The sequence below is a fragment of the Xenopus laevis genome, chromosome 2L (genome assembly GCF_017654675.1).
Source record: "Xenopus laevis strain J_2021 chromosome 2L, Xenopus_laevis_v10.1, whole genome shotgun sequence".
NCBI classification, from domain to species: domain Eukaryota; kingdom Metazoa; phylum Chordata; class Amphibia; order Anura; family Pipidae; genus Xenopus; species Xenopus laevis.
In genome coordinates this window covers 60,567,468-60,588,647 of record NC_054373.1, presented here as the reverse complement: position 1 = coordinate 60,588,647, position 21,180 = coordinate 60,567,468, and the positions used below count along the sequence as shown (strand labels likewise).

At 39.4% G+C, this 21,180-nt stretch overlaps 1 protein-coding gene across 3 annotated transcripts in view; it reads right to left on the bottom strand.

The window, feature by feature from the left end:
• Positions 1–4,657, bottom strand: part of LOC108708097 (tyrosine-protein kinase Fgr) — a 44,666-nt gene extending 40,009 nt beyond the window's left edge. For 2 of the 3 annotated variants that reach the window (XM_018246424.2, XM_018246425.2), the window contains exon 1: positions 4,486–4,657. The gene's annotated coding sequence lies outside the window, so the exon portion shown is untranslated. The other variant, XM_018246426.2, reaches the window with a different exon arrangement.
• Positions 4,658–21,180: the final 16,523 nt, after the last annotated feature.

The following is a 21,180-nucleotide window of genomic DNA, read 5'->3' as shown; positions in this document are numbered from 1 at the left end:
GTTAGCTAATTTGCATACGGCGTGCAGTTAATGTACAATGGACGTAAATGTTGCAGCAAATACATTACACTACACAAGGCCAGGGAACCTTAATAAAATAGAGGTGTTATATTGCCCTACACATGTGCCCACTGTATAGTTAATGTGCCATATGTAAGGAAATGTAGGGGGGAAGCCAGGTACCCTTTAAAAAATTACGCACTTTTGCAGGCTATCACCTTGAAAAAAGGAAAAGACACCAACGTTTTTTGGGACTTAGAAACATTTTCCACAAAATTTCGAATAAGTCCTATCTACTCCATTGCACTTCACCTGGTCTGAAGTGGTGAAGCAAGTCTGGCGATAGAGGTAGCGATCAGTAAAATCAAAAACGTAGTGAATTTGCGTAGTAACACTCTTTCGCCTGAGCGAAAATTCACCTGGCGTTAGAGTGCGAAGTTACGCCAGTGTTAACCACTTCGCCCTTTAGTAAATTTCCCCCAATATCTGAAAATCCGGCATATCAGACCTGTCAAGGTTGCATATAAGTCAATGGGAGAAGTCCCAATGATTTTTTGATGTGCGCTGAGTTTCGGGCAATACCCTGAAGTTTTCAGGTGATAATTATGAAAAAATCTTGAAAATCGGATGAAAAAGTCCAAAAAATCTGTGAAAACCAGATGAAAAAGTCCAAAAAAATTGTGAAAATTGGTTTTTTTCCCGCAGAGCAAATTTTTCGGGAAAATGTAATAATAAATATGCGTAAAATACTCAAGCAGATTTGATCTGAGTTTGTAGCAGAAAATATTGAGATAAATTTGGACTTATAAATAACCCCCCAAGAATAGCAGAAAATCAGTACAGGAGATAAGGTATTATTATTGATCTGTAACTAGCAGCAGGAACCTTCATGTATGTAGTTAGGTCATAGATGTTTTCAAAGTGGTAGTTGCTTTAATAGTCGAATAACGTATTAAAAATTAATACGTATTAAAAATTAATTTTGGATTCGGTTGAACACTTGAGTCCTTCGCGAAAGATTCAGCCGAATACTCAACTGAATCCAAATCCTAATTTGCATATGCAAATTAGGGGTGGGAAGGGGAAAACATTTTTACTTCCTTGGTTTGTGTCACGAGATTTCCCTCCCCATCCCTAATTTGCATATGAAAAATAGGATTTGGATTTGGTTCAGCTGTGCGGAAGGATTTGGTCGAATCTGAATCCTGCTGAAAATGGCCGAATCCTGGCCTTAACATTTTAGAAATACATTTTTTTTGATTTTAAGCAAAAAACAGAGGAACATTTTTTAGAGAGGTCACAGTGCACATATAAAACCTCAATTTGTTCCAGGCCAACAGAGAGGAAGTAAGGATAGTGTTAGTAAACGAGAAGCAGAAAGTACTGGAAAGGTACTTTGATACATCCCATTAAACAAAAGATCAAACAGCTTTACTTTTCTACTTTGGCACTGCATTATAGTTTAACACTTTTTACCTCCCTTATATGTCTTGTAATGGAACAACTTATGTAGAACATTATCTCCCTCTAATTCTGTTAAAAATAATACAACTGTACTACACCCACTTCTCTAAACCTCCCAAAATGCACACACAGAAATTCTTCTTCCCTCAAATACACAGAACAAATTACCAAAACATTTTGAAAATGCTGTTTTTACTCGTAAGTCACACAAAAGTTACAATCAATGGAGAGCACACCACTAAAGATAATTTACAGTATATGAGATAATGTATGAGGTGCAACACAGCCCAAAATTACCCACACAGTGAGTAACAAAATCAACACGTTTTTAGTATACAGGGCTTGCGCACTCAAATAAAATACAAACACAAGGTGGTATCTCAAAAAAATACTTTTTATATAGACAAAATATACAGCATATCAACCATAAATCTGATTTGCCATAGGCATATATACATGCATAAATCTATCATATTAAAGGGGAACTCCACAAAAACATAACTTTGCAATATACATCAATTAAAAAATATGCAGACTTTTCATGTTTTTAAATGGTTTGGAACAGTTCCCTAAGCCTAGCCCCCTCACCTCCTGCTCATCTGTCTGACTACTTTGCTGAGCTGGCTGACTACTGTTACTTTGTATCAGCAGCCATCTGTCCTTAGCCTGCATCCTCCAAACCCCACAATTCCCTGCACATGTGAATTCAATAAGGAACGGAACATCATCGTGCAATGCATTGTGGGTTATGTAGTTCCTGCATGCTGTCTGTAAGCTGTGGAGAAGTTGTTACAATTTGTAACATCAGCGTTTAGTCCCTCCTTCCCTACCAGGATTATAAATGATGCAGAAAGAGAAGAACTGTTACACAGCTGGATTTCGGCGTAGAAAATGGCATTTATTCATACTTTTTGAAGAAACAGGTAACTGTGATGGGTATATTAGGGGTTTCTGTGTTATGTGGGCCTCTTTATCAAATTTTGTTTTGGAAGCTGGAGTTCCCCTTTAAATACAGATGCATACCACCAAGTTGTGCTAAAGCGACAAAGGCTATTGTGGCAAAACATTGGGGTCATTATTATATACTAAATAATGTAGTAACACACTTTCTTTTTTGTTGTAGTAGGACACAATGCTGACTGCATGACTGAGTAATGGTCTGCTGCATTTAGACATGCCAGCCTGCCAAGAAACATTGTTACTCAACTCAGCCAAACCTCCTCATTATTCTTTAAAGAGATATTATCAGTTGGATTATTAGTATGATTTTGCTTCAGGACACAGCACTGGTATTTAGTTCAGCAGATTTGCATAGAGCATGCCTCTAAAAGATACTAAAATAATCTTACCATATATGGAAGAAACTAAACAATATACCTGTACAATGGTATTAGGTAGGACCAGTATATAAGAGTAATTTATTATGCATGGAACAGAATGCAAAACATCCTTTATTTCTCCCTTCGTGAATATAACACAGCATTATATTTATTATCTGTCACACATTTATTAACCCCTTTCCCAATCAATGCCCCTTAAATACAAAATATCATGCTTGCTAGAAATATGCAAGATAGATAACTATATTTTTATAACCGATAATGTAATCTCAGATGCCTGTGAATAAATGGAATTGTTAAAGGGATACTGTCATGGGAAAACATGTTTCCCAGCTGCCCCAGTCATGTGACTTGTGCTCTGGTAAACTTCAGTCACTCTTTACTGCTGTACTGCAAGTTGGAGTGATATCACCCCCTCCCTCCCCCCCATCAGCCTAACAAAAGAACAATTGGAAGGTAACCAGATAGCAGCTCCCTAACACAAGATAACAGCTGCCTGGTAGATCTAAGAACAACACTCAATAGTAAAAGCCAAGTCCCACTGAGACTCTTTCAGTTACATTAAGTAGGAGAAACAACAGCCTGCCAGAAAGTAGTTCCATCCTAAAGTGCAGGCACAAGTCATATGACTGGGGGCAGCTGGGAAATTTACAAAATGTCTAGCACCATGTCAGATTTCAAAATTGAATATAAAGAAATCTGTTTGCTCTTTTGAGAATTGGATTTCAGTGCAGAAGTCTGCTGGAGTAGCACTATTAACTGATGCGTTTTGAAAAAAACGTTTCCCCGTGACAGTATCCCTTTAAAGACTCTCACTTTTCTACCCTATGATTCCAGTCTATATCTTCCTAATGTGCAATCATAACATTTATTGCACTACAGTAGGAAATGCTCAGTTCCTCAGCACAGTGGCCTCCCACTTCAACTTTAGACAACTAAACTCTTCAGTAAGTATCTTGTCTATATGTATAGGTGTCTTTAGATATCTTCTTTGAGAAACGTATAGTTCTCTCTATCTTAAATGCTCCTCCACTTCCAATGGACTGACCTTTGCTTTCCCAGTTGTATGCCACAGAAAACCCTCTTACCCCAATATCTTCCATACACCTCAGCTTTGCTCTGCATTACATATCTCTCTGTGAAGGAGAATACCACATTAATCTGCTTCTCTTGATAACAGGTATACCCAGTTATACTGCTTAGATCTTGGCAACACTACTTCTTTTTATTATAGTGAAACCACCAATATGGCCTTGGAAACACTGTAATGTGTTTTTTACTTCATTGCCAAAGAAAAATGTATAAATTCTTCCACCAGCACTACTGCCTTATACCCAGACATTTAACAGCCCTGTAGGCTGCAGTGGATAAGTTAATAAATGCCATTCCAAGTAGAAGAAAAAAAAATACCCCATCTCACCTTCTAAAGTGCCTTTCATGTAGTTACGTGTGTGTACGTCTCTGTCTCACCTCCTTCTGTCACACCCGTGGAGTACTTCCTCTCCTTCTCGTAATAAGACTGTCCCTCACCTCGATTGTCTTTCAATTCCCTTACTCTAGCTTTTGTTTCCCACTTCTCCAATTTTCTCTTTGGCTCTTACAGCATGTCTGTCTGTTATGATGTTCCCACACACCCCCATATTTGTATCCCACACCCGATTTCTTTTTATATCATATTTACCTTTGCCAGATATTTCTACTTCCTCTAGCTTGTTCTCCCTCCATACGCTCTCTCTGTTTTCTGTCAGAAATGTTTCTTTAGACTGCTAAACCCACAAGCATTTAGAGAGTTAATGAAGCTTTCACGCAGTCAAAAAAAGGGGAAGTTGGTTGCTGAAAGGAAGTAACGTTGTGCAATGCTGGGTGCTCCTATTAAATGCATGTCAGTGCTTGTGACACATTATATGCGTAGGATTTCCCCAATGCGCTGTGATACTGCTAACAGAGGTGACACTTGAGAGCAAGTAACACTTGTATGAATAACTACAACTAGGCCTAGACTGGCAATCTGTGGGTTCTGGCAGATGCCAGAGGGGCTGCTGTAAGTTGCCATAAACAGTCACTATTTATTGGGCTGCAGGGGGGCTGCCTGGGCCTCTGTGTACTTGGAAGGCCAGGGCCTATTGTGACTCCCAGTCCAAACCTGACTACAACTGGCTGACAGTGGCATGCTGGCAATCAGGGCCAGTTTTAGGGTGGGGCAGGTTTCCTTTTGCCAGAATTTGAAGCATTAGAGGAGCTAAAATTTGGAGTACAATATGTTGTAGAAATGTAACTCACTGCATTCAACAACCCACCATCCACTACTCAATACACTTATCAGGATTTGCACAAATGTTGGCAGAACTCCCCCACCGTTTGCCAATGCCTGGGGACAATGGGGTAAATTTATCAAAGAGTGAAGTTCCGCCACTAGAGTGAAATTCCACAGCTCTCAATTCATTTCTATGGGATTTTGAAAGGCGTATTTATGGGTGAAAGTGAAAGTTCACCCTTTGATAAATACGTCTATAAAAATCCCATAGAAATGAATGGAGAGTGGCGGAATTTCACTCTAGTGGCGGAACTTCACTATTAACTTCACTCTTTGATAAATATACCCCAATGAATGTTGTTGAAAAATATATTGAAATTCTTAATGGTTAGGAGTACCACTTAGCCCATACTTAATGTAGGCATTGTTGTATTCATGAAAACATGCAGGTGCCTGTGCTTTAATCGCTTCTATGCATGGGGCAGAGTACTGAAAAACATAATGTTCATTAGAGTAGTTATGTAGAATAAAGATTATGTAGAATGAGTAGAAAGGAACACTGTTATATTATGACTTTTTCTCTTAGCTTCACTCTTTTAAGTTGATGGAGGGCAGGTTTGATGTTACTGAACTGTATGGCTGATGCCACACATAGCTTAATCTTGGGTGAGAATCTGCCGCTAAGCTCACATCAGCCGCTAAGCTCACATCAGCCGTTCTCCTTGCCTGTAATCAGAACAATTGTGTCGGGCCAAGTGCAGGCACATGCAGTGGATTTTGGAGCTGAAAAGTAAACTCTAGCGCAGGAGTGCCCATACTTTACTACTGGTAATATATATGAGGTCTACTTTTAGCAATAAAATACTTAATAAGGTTGTGTCCAAAACAGTTTCTGGAAATCCCCTTTTAAAACCGACCCAAAGAAAGGCTCGTTCTCCTCGAGCATAGTATTCAAACGACAAAGTTGATGAGGGTCAGCGCTAAAAATAGCTTTGAGAGAAGAGAATATGGCATAGAGAGATCTTATAGTGTAGTATTTTGTTGTGTGTTGTAGATCAACACCCCCACCTCAAAGACACTAATCTTAAATGTGTGCCTATTTTACTCTTTACACACCACGTGTTCAGTAATAGGTGGGTACTCACAAACGTTTAAAAATATAATCAGCATAGAACTCAAAATCACGAGGTGTTGCTTCCAGATAGAATTCCTTGCTGTAAAAAGATGTGGAGCAGTAATAGTGTAAAAACGTTTTATCACTGATAAAAATACTTAAAAATGTGCACTCACAAATTTGTAGATAATACAGGCATATCGAGTCATCAAAATTTCCTCGCAATATTACTGTATATCAAGGACCCCAGTATTCGTGGTTTAAAGGAGAAGGAAACCCCCTGGGCGCAAAACCCCTCCCCTGTGTTGCCCCCCCCTCCTCCCCCCTGGCCTACCTGTCCCCCTGGGCAAATGCCCCTAACTTGTTACTCACCCCTCTGCACATGTCCTGTCCTCAAAGTTCACAGTTGCCATCTTCTCCCACGCGCGTCTTCTTCCTGCTTTGACCGGCGTCTTCTGGCGCATGCGCAGTAGGAACATTTACCGGTACGGCTCTACAGCGCATGCTCCTTGGACAGGACCTGCACAGAGGAGTGAGTAACAAGTTAGGGGCATTTGCCCAGGGGGACAGGTAGGCCAGGGGGGAGGAGGGAGGGGGGGCAACACAGGGGAGGGGGGAGGGGTTTTGTGCCCAGGGGGTTTCCTTCTCCTTTAACGTTGCCACGTCCGTGTATGGATTCCCTGGCGCTTAGAGATGACGTCCACAGCCTTCACCTGACGCATTTCGTCGATATACGGCTACGGCTACTTTTAGCAATGTTGTCCCATTATGATCTACATCCATAAAAGCATTGTTAGCATTTTGTTCCATGGAAAATATTACTTAAATATTATACTGATTTATGAAAGAATGTATGTTTCTATGTTTAACAAACAACTATTTCTTATGTAACCTTAGCATAAAAATATTTCAATGAAAAGCATGAAACAAGAAGGTGATATAGACAAACTGTTTGTTTATAGTGTCTTGAGATCTACTGATCATCAGCTAAAGGTCTCCATAGACGCAAAGATTTTTCTTGCCGAACGACCGATTTTAGCGAAGTCCGACCAATCCTTAGAAATTATCATGCGGTTAGTGGGATTTGAACAATCGTACATCTTATGATTTTTCAGCCGACATCTGTCAGAAAATTGATCGGCCAGGTTAAAAAATCTTTATTGTTTCCAGTGCAATCTATCTATGTTTGCAGGGACAAGCAGGCAGCTACCCTTTGTTTTCCTGGCAATATCGCCTGAAATGGTCTTTTTAGTTGATGGACAATTCGTACGATTGCACGATCGTTTCGAGATAATCGTGATGATGATCGGATCTTTTAAAAATCTTTATATCTATGGCCAGCTTAAAGGTCTACTGGTAGATCCCGATCTACCTTTTGGACACCCCTGCTCTAGTGTGTGCCATTACATCTCCCCCTAGTACTAGGTGGAGACCAAAGAGGATCAACCATGTGCTCCTCCCCCATTGTATAAACTGGGGCAGGAATTAATTAAAATAATGCTAAATGATTACATTTTTCTCACAAAACTGAAGAAATTTTGTTCTTGAGAAATAGGAACAATTCAGCAATTAGTTCTGACTGGTCATCTACAGTAAGACTATGGAAATCAAGTCTGAAAGTCACTAGGAGGAAAATGTACATTTTTTTGGAAATACATTCACATACCCCCTAATTGCTCCCATGCCAGCTTTACTGATACACCTACTACTTCTAAGGGTCATAAACCTCTGCTTTAGCTCTTATTATGTGCACGGCTCCTTGATGAATACTGACAATGAAATTTAAAATTCCTTTATTCACACCGTTGGGCACTGGAGGCCATGTGACACTAGGATACACCTTTGGTCATTTGCTATGGTATGCACTTTTGCTGAATTTTAATTATCTTTAACCAATACATTTTTTTGTGTGTACCATTTCTAAATTGTTGTTTATTTAATTCTGGAGTAATGTTGGCATTGGGGGAGGTGAGTTCAGAGCAAAATTATCTATTACCATCCCATAGATTTACTTCCTGACAGTCAGAATATGGTCATTAGGCCCATGGCACAGGTCCTCACAAGGAAAACCTCAACGATCAAAAGGAGAGGCATGAATTGAACTTTTTTTTTCTCCTGCAAAAATAGTTCTGGGTCCCACCCTTTACCCCCCAGGCACCCCCCCCCGCATCGGCAAAGTCCCTTACCCCTTTTGGTACACCACTGAGCAAAAAGTCTTTGTCAACTAACAGTATATTTCCCAGCATTTTCTTTTCTAACCATGTCCCCCATCCTCTGGGCACGCACCCAGAGTCTATAGGAGGAGGGTGATTTTTGTTTTTGGAGAGGCTAATTACACAAATTATCTACTGCTGCTATCAGTCACTTCCCCAAGTGAGTCCCACTTACTGGCATCTGACATAGACCACATTTCCATGAATAAATAACGAGGAACATGTATGAAAACATGTTCTCTCATATGTCTTCAGTTTCATTATTTAAAATGACAATGGCTTTAAAAAAATCTTTATGGCAGGTAATTTAAAGATTTAAAGCAACAAAGGACAGCCCTAGCACAATGGTGTCATTTAGGTGCAAAACTGAGTGACAGTCCTGCAATATGGACCCCAGGATAACGACTCTAATTTTGACCTAAAACAGGTGATCCATAGTTGTTGCATAATGATTCCAAGACAGTGAGACGAAATTCCATTGGCTTCTGGTGCTGTGTTGCCTTTTAAAGGGTCAGTATAGCACAGCCAATCTGTACACTCATTTTAGGGGATAAATTATAAAGAAGGTGCAGTATGTAGTCAATAATAGTAACCTGTGCAATTGTAGCATAGGAAATTCCATGTCCATCCGCTGTATGCATCATACAGATGTCAATATTTTTAGGCATATAAAGAAATGCATATAATAAGTACCTAAATTATACTTGCAGTCTGTGTGTTTCAGCCACATCCTCCCAAAGGTTAGGTACATCTGAGTCACACTTCTAGCCACTGAGAACATTACATTTACAAGACATAAGACTTCATAGGCATACCTAGAGACCAATGTATCTACCCCTTAATCACTCCATAATCTTCACCTTCTCTATCAACCTGTATTCTTCACCCTGTGCTTGTGGCATTATAAGTTGTTGTCCTTAATATTACAGGTTTTGTTTCTTCAAAGCTAATTCTTGGTGACTATGCCCCCCCCCAGCTCCCAGTGCCTTTTTATGTGGTTGCAGTCTCCTACAGATATACCCATTATGAACATACACAAATTTGCATTAATTCCTTGCAAATCAGGCCAGCACTCTATTATAAAAGCACTCTACAAGATTTGAGTCCATGCTTGGTGTATATAATTATTGCTTATCATCAAGGTGAGAATCTTGCCTCAGGTGGAAGTGAGCCGCCAGTTACCAGGAATGGAAAAAAGCCGTCTCTGGTAACTTTAAGATACCTCAAGAGGAAATGTCAAGTGTTTTTGGGAGATTGAAACTACATATGGTTTTTACCACCAGCGATTCCCATTATTGCCAGTGGGAAGGATTTTACAGGAGGTTAGTTGCCTGCAGAAGCAGAGATTTATCGCTTTCAATTGTCCTGTGGAAATGTATTTAATTTTGGTGTGAATGTAAGGAAGATTACCTGTCTGTGTTAGGAACGCCCAGAGGGGCTGGGGGTGTTGCCTTCCACTGCAAGGAGCAGAGGGAGACAGGGGCATAACAACAGCACGCCAGGCCCCCACCTCCAGAAAAATATTCAAAGGACTCCTGCATGCGCATCCCCCCCAGAATATTCTAGAGTGTGGAAGCCACCCTGAACGGTGAGAACCCCAGAGTGGGGAAAGTCTTGAATGAGTGCTGTTAGAAACGCTAATGTAAATGTTGGGAAGAGTTTGCCTGCATAAATCTGTGTTTTTGTCTGAAGATGTGGTGTTCCAGTCTTTATGTTCCTAATCCTCTGCTTACCTGCCTACCATAGCTTATGTCCCCCCCCAAAATTATGTGTATAGGCAGCCAGCTTGTCACAGGGGTTATTCCTAAAACTCAAATGTGTCTCATATTTTTATTAAACCAAGCTCCCATCCATGATTTTAATAATAACATAATTAGAAAAGTAGGGAAAAAAATCAAAAACCCAGCACAGATCACATCTTCAAATTGTAAAAGGGACATCTGCCATTGGCTTCTACATTACCTCGACAGGTTTGAAATGGCGGATTTTTGGATTCTAACTTTTTTGCAGCTTCGGGGTATAACAAATCTCCAAAAATTTGTGGGTTTTTTCTCCCCTAAAAATTTGAGTTTTTGCCCAAAAACCCTTCACCATAAAAATCTGAGGTTATCAAGTGTAATAATAACCTCCTAAGTGTATGCAGCACTGTATTTAGCTCTGGTGCTGCCCTGGGCCCTGGACCTCAGCGCACCTGCCAATGTGGTGATGTTGTGTGCATGACATCACACACAACAAATGATGTCACTTCCTCTGCCAAGAGAGAAAAGTATGCACCTAAGCAATAGCGCTCTTTGCACTAGCGGAGCCGAATTTCCGGGTTAAAACCCGGAAGTTCGGCTCTTAAAGTTACAAGAGGCGGCTTTTTGCCGTCCCTTGTAACTGGCTGCTAGCTGCCGCCTGAGGCAAGGGTTTCACCTTGTCTCATGGCAGAAGCGGCCCTGAATGCAGGAGATCAAAGAGAAAGTTGGGACATTTCAGTAACAATGCGGGACTGCGGGTTGAGCTGTCAAAATCGGGACTGTCCCGTTAAAAACGGGAAAGTTGGGGGGTATGGTGTGTCTTTATATAAATACAGCCATGAGTGTATGGGCCACTATGAAAGTGACCCCTTCCCTTTAGACTAAAACTGGTCTCAACCATTAAGATTATGTCACAGAAGGTGGGATCAGGGAGGTGGAAAAAATTAAAGGGGACCCGTCACCCAAAAAAATTATTCATAATCCTATTTTATCACATTAGTCAAGCAAAATGAACTTTAATTACACTATATAAATTATTGAATCTTACTTCCTTCAGTGTGGAATTTCAAAATTATAGCAAGCAGGCAGCAGCCATTTTGTGCACACTGTTATTAAGACAAGCCTTGCATCATCTCAGAATCTTGTTTGTGCACCAGAATGGGGGATCCGATGTCCATCCCCCTGCACTGGCTACACAATTAAATGGTAAAGAGAACAGGGGAATATGTGGAGAGCAGTGACATCTAAGAAGTGCTGAATGGAAAGTGAAAGTAATTGTCTGCCCACGGAGGAGTGGCAGACAATATTTGATTGACAGCTGAGATTTTTAAATGAGCTTACAACAGCTATGAATGCTTTAATAAAAAATAGAAATTGGATTTCATGTTTAATTTGAAAAGGACTTTTAATATACAGATCTTTGTGTTTGGGTGACAGGTCCACTTTAAAAGGTTAATGTCACAGTCCCCCCTGGTAACCATTGTTTGGCCTAAAAGTCCTCACACCTAATACGTCTTGTTCTTCATTCTCTGTCTGTTTCTGACTATTTTGTTTTTTGCCTGCCTCAACCGCTGCCGCTTTCTGACCACAATTATTTTTTTTTATCCTCTTTTGGACTTTTGGCCTGTTCTCCTATATTTAGCCTCCTTGTTTGTCCTTACTTCTGCACGTAAGGCCGTATGGCCCTAACATCTCTGCAGCACACCAAATGTGTAACTTATTTTCAGGGCTTTTTATTCAGTCCAGGATGTATTTATATTTAGTTTCCAGCTACACATATTGCAACTTAACTTGAACATTAATAAGCACTGAAGAGCATTAAAGAAAATAATACATGCTAATGCAGACAAATGTCCTTGAGGTGCTATTACAGACCTGCTGTGTGCATCCAATATAAGTGTGCATTTTACAGCAGGGGTATGAGAAGATAATTCACACCACGTGCTTGCATGGGCAAATGAGAGCATCTAATATAACATTACAACAGATGAAGCAAGATAAATGAGCCATTATGTGCTGCTAATCTTCCCTAATGGCGGGAGAACAAATAAATTAGCTAATGCTTATTTATAAGATTATACACACAGATCAGCAAGAAAATGCAAATGATCAAGGCACCAAGACAGGGGCAGATTAATGAAGTTAAAGGGACACTAGCAACGAAAAAATAAGATTTTTACCTGAATAAAGGGTATAATGATAATCAAAATATACATATATAATAATAATATACAGGCAATTGTAAAACTGATGAAAACCCACAGCGGCAAAGCATTGTATGTATTTCACCAATCTGATCTTTATGTAACATAAAACAGCATGACACTTAAAGGTACATAAGGAATATAAAACAGGATACATTCTAGGACATCCATTTATAGAGTTCCTGCAGTAAAAAAGCATTCCAAGCTATATTTTGAAAGTTCCTATTTGTGTTATAATACTTCTTAGAGAAGGATAAAGTACCTTCCCTGTCAATAGCATTAGTAATAGATTTTGTACCCTTCCAAGTAAAGGTAGCCAAACACGCACAGATATTATTGTATGAAACAAAGTTTTGTATGATATTTAGTACATGTATGGTGGTAGAAGAGCAGTGGTGTAACTAGTGTACCCCCCTGCAAAAAAAACCTTCAGAGGGGCTTGGCGTACGCTGATCCCCATTTTACCGCCTCTTCCTTGCCGGTAAGAAAGCAGCTGCGGAAGAGGGAGTTTTCTTATTAGATATAGAGGAAGCAGACCGACAGTCTGTTCCCTGGGCCCCCCTGTGACTGTGGGGTCTGCTTCCTATATGGTTACGCCACTGGACATGAGGTTACATAGTTACATAGTTAAATCGGGTTGAAAAAAGACAAAGTCCATCAAGTGACCGATATCAGGAAAGCCTTGGGTATCAGTCATCTTGGTCGTTTGGCCAAGGCAGAAAAATTATAACTGGCGCCTTTGAACATCATCCAGGGTTACTGATGAATCATCAAATAGAGGTAGAATTCTTTTGTTTCTACCTACATACCCTACTCTGCCTTTCTATAGATTTGCTACTGCTGTGGCCCTGGCAATCAGTTGGATTTGGACTGTCCCGACCAGTTAAAACAATGTGTGTGAAGATACAGTTTGCTCTGTCCCCTTGGACTTTGAACTCTACTAACAGCCTGCAAAAAGAAGCTGCTTGCCTCCAGCCCAAAACAGTTTAGTTGACCATATACACTTAGATCTTTTTGTTTAGCAAGACACAAAAATGAGTGGAACTTGGCCTAATTCACCATTCCGATGGAGGGCCAAATATATATTATGCTATCATTTGATCCCATGACTAGTGATGGGATCAAAAAAGGGGCCTGTGCAGACTTAAGAGAGAACCACATCCACAGTATAATAGGGTTTTTTGGGGTATTTCTATCCAACCCTTAAAGTTATCTGCCTATTTCCAACCATTCAGGGTCATTATTTTGTGAGCAAAAAGTAGCTAACTCTGGAATCAGGAGGGGCCAGCCTCAGACCTCAACAGAATCCAATCCAACACCCCCCCCCCAAAAAAAAAAATCTTTAGGCAAATTTCAGAAACAGTAATGACCTTGGTAATAGATGTATTATTTACTTACTACACCATGGTTGTACTTGGCCTCAGCCAGTTGCGTGATAAATCCATATTGCATACTGAGGCACTTTCCTCAATATACACTCCTTGTAATCCTGTATAGTTACGCTCAGTGACAATTGTATTTTTAGATCACCAACATATTGCTCACAATTGTCCACAATTGTATCAGGCACGACTACCATGGTGGCTGCAATGGTGCTGTAATTATTGGGAAAAGCTGCATTGTGGGTAAAAAACATGGTGTTCGCATCTGGACTGAATGAGCCCTAGAGTGTTTTTAAAAATCAGTTTGATGTTGAACAGTAATGTAACAGGAGGCAACACATCCAAAAGCCTCCACACTTTCTCATTTACCACCTTTCCAGCCTAAGTGAGAGGGACAGGATTGCCAATTTAAAGAAGGCTCGTGTGCTGTCTTCATTAAAACAGACGCATTTACATTTATAAAAATGGAAATCTGTCTTTTAAATTTACTAGGGGATGATTTTTGCATCCCAAGTAAAATGCCCTTATGGCAGAAATGTAACTGCTATTACAGATATTAGACCTGTCATACAGAATGCTCAGGAACTTGTATTTTCTGGATAATGGATCTTTCCATAATTTGGATCTTTATACCCAGTCAACTAGAAAATCATGTAAACATTTAATAAATTCAATAGGCTGGTTTTGCTTCTAATAAGGTTTAATTATATCTTAGTTTGGATCAATTACGAGGTACTGTTTTATTTTTATGGAGAAAAAGCAAATCTTTTTTTTTAAATTTTGATTATTTGGGTAAAATAGAATCTATGGGTGATGGCCTTTCCATAATTCTGAGCTTTCTGGATAACAGGTTTCCAGATAACAGATCCCAAAACTGTACTGGAAACCAAGAACGTAGAGTTCTAGAGCTAATACTGGTATAATTTGCCAAACATATCGGTATGTGTATTGTGTATGTCAATTATTCAGGGCTGGAACTAGGGGTAGGCAGAAGAGACTCGTGTCTAGGGCGCAATGATGAGGGGGGAGGCGCTGGGCACATATCTCTTCTGTCACGATAGATATTTTTTAATATCTTTTTCAATTTCTATAAAAGGTGAACATTTTTAAATGTTCTAAATATTTCAAATTATTCTATTATTGTAATGAAAACAATATTAATTAAAGCATAAAATGTCAAATGTGATTTTTGCTATCTTACTTGTGTCCAAAGGCTCAAAACATGCTACTCTTCTCTATGTAAAGGGTGGGGAGATGTTTAAAAGGGTGGTTTCTCTGCCATGGTATTTAAGCTTCTGTTTATTGTGTGAGTGCTTGAGGCTCACACCAAGAAAATTCAGACAAGAATGTTTTTAGGCCAAGTGGTACTTTTTAATGCCAGTATTTTTCTTCCCATGTGTCTTAAACCTTAATGACGTTACCTTGAATGCCAAAAATGGAGACCTGCAGAACATCCATAAATAAAGTACAGATATGGAATCCTTTATCCAGAAACCCGTTATCCACAATGTTCTGAATTACGGAAAGGCTGTCTCCCATAGACTCCATTATAATACATTTTTAAAAATTATTTCTCTATATTTTGTTTTATATTATTATTATTTTTTTTATATATATATTATTTCTATAGTTTTCTGTATAATAATAAAACAGCACCTTGTACTTGATCCAAACTAAGAAATAATGAATCCTTATTGGCAGTAAAACCAGCTTATTAGGTTTATTTAATGTTTACATGATTTTCTAGTAGACTTAAAGGGATCCTGTCATCGGAAATCATGTTTTTTTTTCAAAACGCATCAGTTAATAGTGCTACTCCGGCAGAATGCTGCACTGAAATCCATTTTTCAAAAGAGCAAACAGATTTTTTTATATTCAATTTTGAAATCTGACATGGGGCTAGACATTTTGTCAATTTCCCAGCTGCCCCCAGTCATGTGACTTGTGCCTGCACTTTAGGAGAGAAATGCTTTCTGGCAAGCTGCTGTTTTTCCTTCTCAATGTAACTGAATGTGTCTCAGTGGGACATGGGTTTTTACTATTGAGTGCTGTTCTTACATCTACCAGGCAGCTGTTATCTTGTGTTAGGGAGCTGCTATCTGGTTACCTTCCAATTGTTCTTTTGTTTGGCTGCTGGGGGGAAAAGGGAGGGGGTGATATCACTCTAACTTGCAGTACAGCAGTAAAGAGTGATTGAAGTTTACCAGAGCACAAGTCACATGACTTGGGGCAGCTGGGAAAATGTCTAGCCCCATGTCAGATTTCAAAATTGAATATAAAAAAATCTGTTTGCTCTTTTGAGAAATGGATTTCAGTGCAGAATTCTGCTGCAGCAGCACTATTAACGGATTCATTTTGAATAATGTTTTTTTCCCATGACAGTATCCCTTTAAGGTATGAAGATCCAAATTATGGAAAGATCCCTTATCCAGAAAACCCCAGGTCCCGAGCATTCTGGATAATAGGTCCTATACCTGTAGTACCCCTTGCAGCATCCCACAGCTCGGTTATAGATTTTGCAGATTAAAACTATGTTGTGTGCATTTTCTTTCTTGAAAAAACATGTATTGAAGTACCTGAGAAATGAGTCTTAGTTTTAGTAACGCAATTTTCCAAGTTTATTTTTTTTGTTTTTTCCTCACACCTTTTTCACTTAGAAGTAATGTATATTTTCACTTGAATCTTCTTCTGCTTTTTATTATTGTGACAAAAGCACAATCATGCCTTCCAGTTAATTCACCCAGCACAGTTACAATGTTACATATGCTTGCCCAGGATTAAAATAGTTATTTTGCATTCTGCTAGTTTATACATTTATGAATTCATTTTAAGTTTTTTTTTTAAGTAAAGACTGTCTTACACAACTCAAGAAACAGAGTTGCATCTGAACCTCATAAACAATGCCAACCCTGTACTTTTCTGACCAAGATGATATATTTCTAGGGATGCACTGAATCCAGGATTCGGTTCGGGATTCGGGCAGGATTCAGCCTTTTTCAGCAGGATTCGGATTTGGCCGAAACCTTCTGCCCAGCAGAACTGAATCCGAATCCTAATTTGCATATGCAAATTATGGGCTGGGAAGGAAATCGCAGGACTTTTTGTCACAAAAAAGGAAGTAAAAATGTTTTCCCTTTCCCACTCCTAATTTGCATATGCAAATTAGGATTTGGATTCGACTCCGTTCGGTATTCGGCCAAATCTTTCGGGAGTTCGACCGAATCCTAAATAGTGGATTCGGTGCATCCCTATATATTTCACAGCTATTCTTTTCTGCAAGGGAAAGGCTTATATACAGTAAGGTCACAGTGCACCCTGCTGGCAGGGAAAGAGTTACAGATCACCAAGCTGGCGGCTCTCCATTTGGCACGGGAAGGGTTGCAAAGTTCAGGAAGGGTTATACATTGGCATTGTCACACTGGAAAAGTCTCTTTTTCTGTTGGTTCAAGGGTTAAGTAGAACTGCAGTGGTTCACAGAAGAGTGCTCTTTTTTTACTGCTTAACCACAGTCACAGTGCATGCACTACCAATGAACTTGCTTTTGCTAGAGTAGAAATTCTTTCATATCTGGCACTTGCAGCTACCAACCCATGGGGTAGAACAAACCCAGTTTGGTTTTCTCCACCAGGGGGACACTGCAGAGGTATACTGCCTTCTGGGTTTAGTGTGCTGACTCATCTGAAAGGGCAGAAAAACAGATGACATCACTTGTTGAAGAAGGTGGCAGAGAACAAGGGGGTCAGAGTTTAATCTGCACAAAGCTAATTACTTACAAAACAACAGCAGCTTGCCTTGTCTATCTCATCTCACACACAAGAATTTAGTTAAACAGAACAGCTGACAACCTGTCATAGTTGTCCACAGTATTGTTCACCTTGGACGTTGGCCCCAAACACCCCAGTTCTATACTGTGTTTACTCTTAACAGTGCTGCCATTTAAAATGAGATTCTTTATAAGTATAGGCTTTAACTAGGATGTGGCTTTCACCCTGAAGTTTACTGTAGTAGTAACAAATATAAATGGTCAATACCCTGAAATTTCTCTTTCAGAACATTTTGCGTTACGATTGTATCTATGAGCAGATTTATTAGTCCCTGCTGTGGTAAATGCTTTGAAATTACGTCACAGAATCCTTTCCTCACTCCCTCACTTTTCTGCCTGACAGTAATGTGCTATGAATTGATTTCTCTGTACTTCTCTATTTCTTTCTGGGTATTCTATACTCTCTTCCCATTTTTTAAAATATTACCTCACAACACTGAGAATCAGCTTTACTTTCTTCATACAGCAAGTTAGGCTAACAAGATCCAAAATGGGGAGCTGCTGTTGACAACTTTGAAGACTCATTATTGATCATTGCCATTAGAGAGCTGTTGAACCTCTGGCCTGGAAAGTCAAGGCAGTATTTACCATAAAGACACCTGAAATGTAGCAACTTTAGGGGGTTGTCCCTTGGGTGCCTATATTGTAAATAGAACAAGTTCACAAAAAAACACAGTCTGCTGATAAATACCTTCATTAAATGGCAGATAATAATTGTACTTTTTTGCCAGCACTGTAGATTCTCTTGGAAGCACTTAAGGCCTTCTTGCATATACTCAGAACCACTGCTCTGGCCCATGTGCATGCATGTGGCGTAACGAAATGCATTCTCGGGTGCTTCAGTGTCAGAATCCAACACGGGTACCTACACCCAGCCCAGTGCAGTGGTTCCAGATGCAGGCAAGGAACGAGCTGATTCTTGTGTTTATCCACAGGCTGAGAATCAGTCACATCTGGCATTAGCATATAGGTTTAAAGAATAATTCCAGTTCTGAATTGTGATATAGGCTGAAATAACCAAGCAGCAACTAAAAGTATCACAGAGTTGATCTGTAATTAAAATATTTGCTAAGAGGATATTTACATGCAGTAAATGTAATTGTTCAAAAATTCTGGAATTCTAATTTTAACACATTTAGCTCTTCATAGCAGCCACATAGATTTTTTTTAGAAATGCCAGGGTAAAAAAGAAGCAGAATATAAAAATGTAAAAAAAGAATGATAATGAACAATGGTTAAATTGTTCAGACTGCCAAAATCTACAACATATTTAAAATATGTTTTCTTCAATCTTTAGTCCATTGGCACACTGGGCATTTTCTCGGCTGCTGCCCTCAGGCAAAGAAGAGTGGCAGACAAAACACCCCTCTCAGCCTGTCAATACTCTTTATAGAAGTGAATGACAAGTCAGCCATTGAATTCACTCAGAGCAAAGTGCTCAAGCTTGCGGCCTGTCATTGCTTTGTATAAGTTCAGCTGTGTGCTGGTCATTGACTAGAATAATTAGCGAGAGGGTGTCGTTTTGTCTGCCTGAGGCAAATAGACCCATTTTCCTTGTTTAAAAAGTCTATCTAGTCCAATTGCTGTATATTCTGATCTCTTCCGTTTTATCTGTACTTGTTTACAAATATATATATATGTTTGTAGTTAACCAGTGCCTGTTTACCAACTCAACTGTCAGTCACTGACTTCTGGCCTCATTCTTTAATATACTTTCCTCTCCAATCAACAAGCTTTTCTCTCCTGATCTTGTCTAAATCCTTCTCATGGTGTCCTCTAGGTCAGTGGTTGTCAATATTTTTCAGTCCTAGACCCACTTACTTTCTCCCCATAATTTATAACAAGATTAAAGATATTGATGTATCTGTTATTCAGATTAATAGTCCCAAGAATGTCTAGGACAGCAGAGCTGGGCTTCCATGTTTATCTAGCACAGGGATCCCCAACCTTTCCAACCAGTGAGCAACATTCAGAAGTAAAAGGAGTTGGGGAGCAACACTAGCATGAAAAATATTCTTGGGGTGTCAAATAAGGGCTGTGATTGGCCATTTGGTAGCCCCTATGTGGATTCTCAACCTACCTTGAGGCTCTGTTTGGCAGTACACCTGGTTCTTATGCAATTTAAACTTGCCTCCAAGCCAGGAATTAAAAAATAAGCACCTGCTTTAAGGGCACTGGGAGCAACATCCAAGGGGTTGGAGAGCAACATGTTGCTCACGAGCTACTGGTTGGGGACCACTGATCTAGCACAACATATAGGCAAGCCTGGATTTTTGACAGCATAGAAAGACAGGATTTGCACCGAGGACCTAGAGAATGAGTAGGAGGTGGGGGTAATGCCTAAGGATAAACAAATAGGTACAAATAGGTATTTCTCCATTTTTTGTAAACAAGCTATAGATAGCATAGCTAACTACAGCTTTCCATGTGCAGTTCAGGTTATATAAAGATGTGTACACTTGATAATTGAACATGTTGGTGCATATTCTTTGTTTATGTTTATACAACTGTATACAGCTATAATTTGCATAAATTATTACTGTTACTTAATTGCCATACACTGTCAAATCTGCTCATCTGGCGAGGTCCACAAGCAAGCAGATGGACCCAATTTAGCCACCCACATGGAGGACCAAATCGGGTTGGTCCAATTGTTAGGCCTGGGACCTATGCACTATGCATGCCTTGTCCTTGTGAATTTTAAACCTATATGATTGATATCTGACTGATTTTAGTTGGCAACTTTTATCAGCCCATGTACTGTTAAAAAAAAACAACAAAAGAAATTTAATGGAAAAATAAAATAACATACTCAAAGAATTGAATTTGGAGTGGTTACAGACAGTATTTTGGCAAAATCATGTGGATAAATCTGTAGGTGCCTAATGGCATCTTGGGCATTCAGCAGTAATATTTCAGCTTAAGTGGCTGGTATGTTGTATTTCCATGTTGTATAAAGCTTTGAAAGGATGTCACTGGCCATTATTGGATGGGCATTAATACATGAAAGAGATTTGGTGAAGGTGGTATTATTTGAAATAAGAATTAATTGCATCTCTGAGCTCTATGTAGCGGAAAAAGATTTGCTTTGTAGTTTGTGCTTTTTTTAAGGTTTGAAGGTCTATTTGTTTATTATTCAATATTATGTCTAAAGTGTATTTAAGGCAATGGCATGCTGAGCTGTGCTTCTACTTCTCTCTGTCTACCTTTTCTGTACAGGCAGAGAAAAGCCAATGAGCTCCCATTTTTTGTGTCTCCGTCCTGAGGCACAGCGTCTGCAGAGCAGATAATATCACGGAAATGCAATCTTTTGCAATTCTGACAGCTCAGCCACGTGTCCCATATTCCTTTTCAAATAGCCCACATTTCTCTTTGATCTCCCACAGTGAATAGCCAGAAAAAGTAACAAAGTTTCAAATTAAATGAGAGAGAGAATTTTTTTGGCAGAGAGCCCAGAATACTCAACACCTCCACTTAGATACAATTGTAGCTTAGATAAGGAAGTCTCTTGGGGGAACTGTGACTTAGTTCCTCACATTTTTATGCAATCTTTTTGTTCAACCCAATGAATTAAAGCTGAAAGTCTGCAGTTCAACTGCATCTTAGTTGTTTCATTTAAAATTCATTGTTGTAATGTACAGAACCAA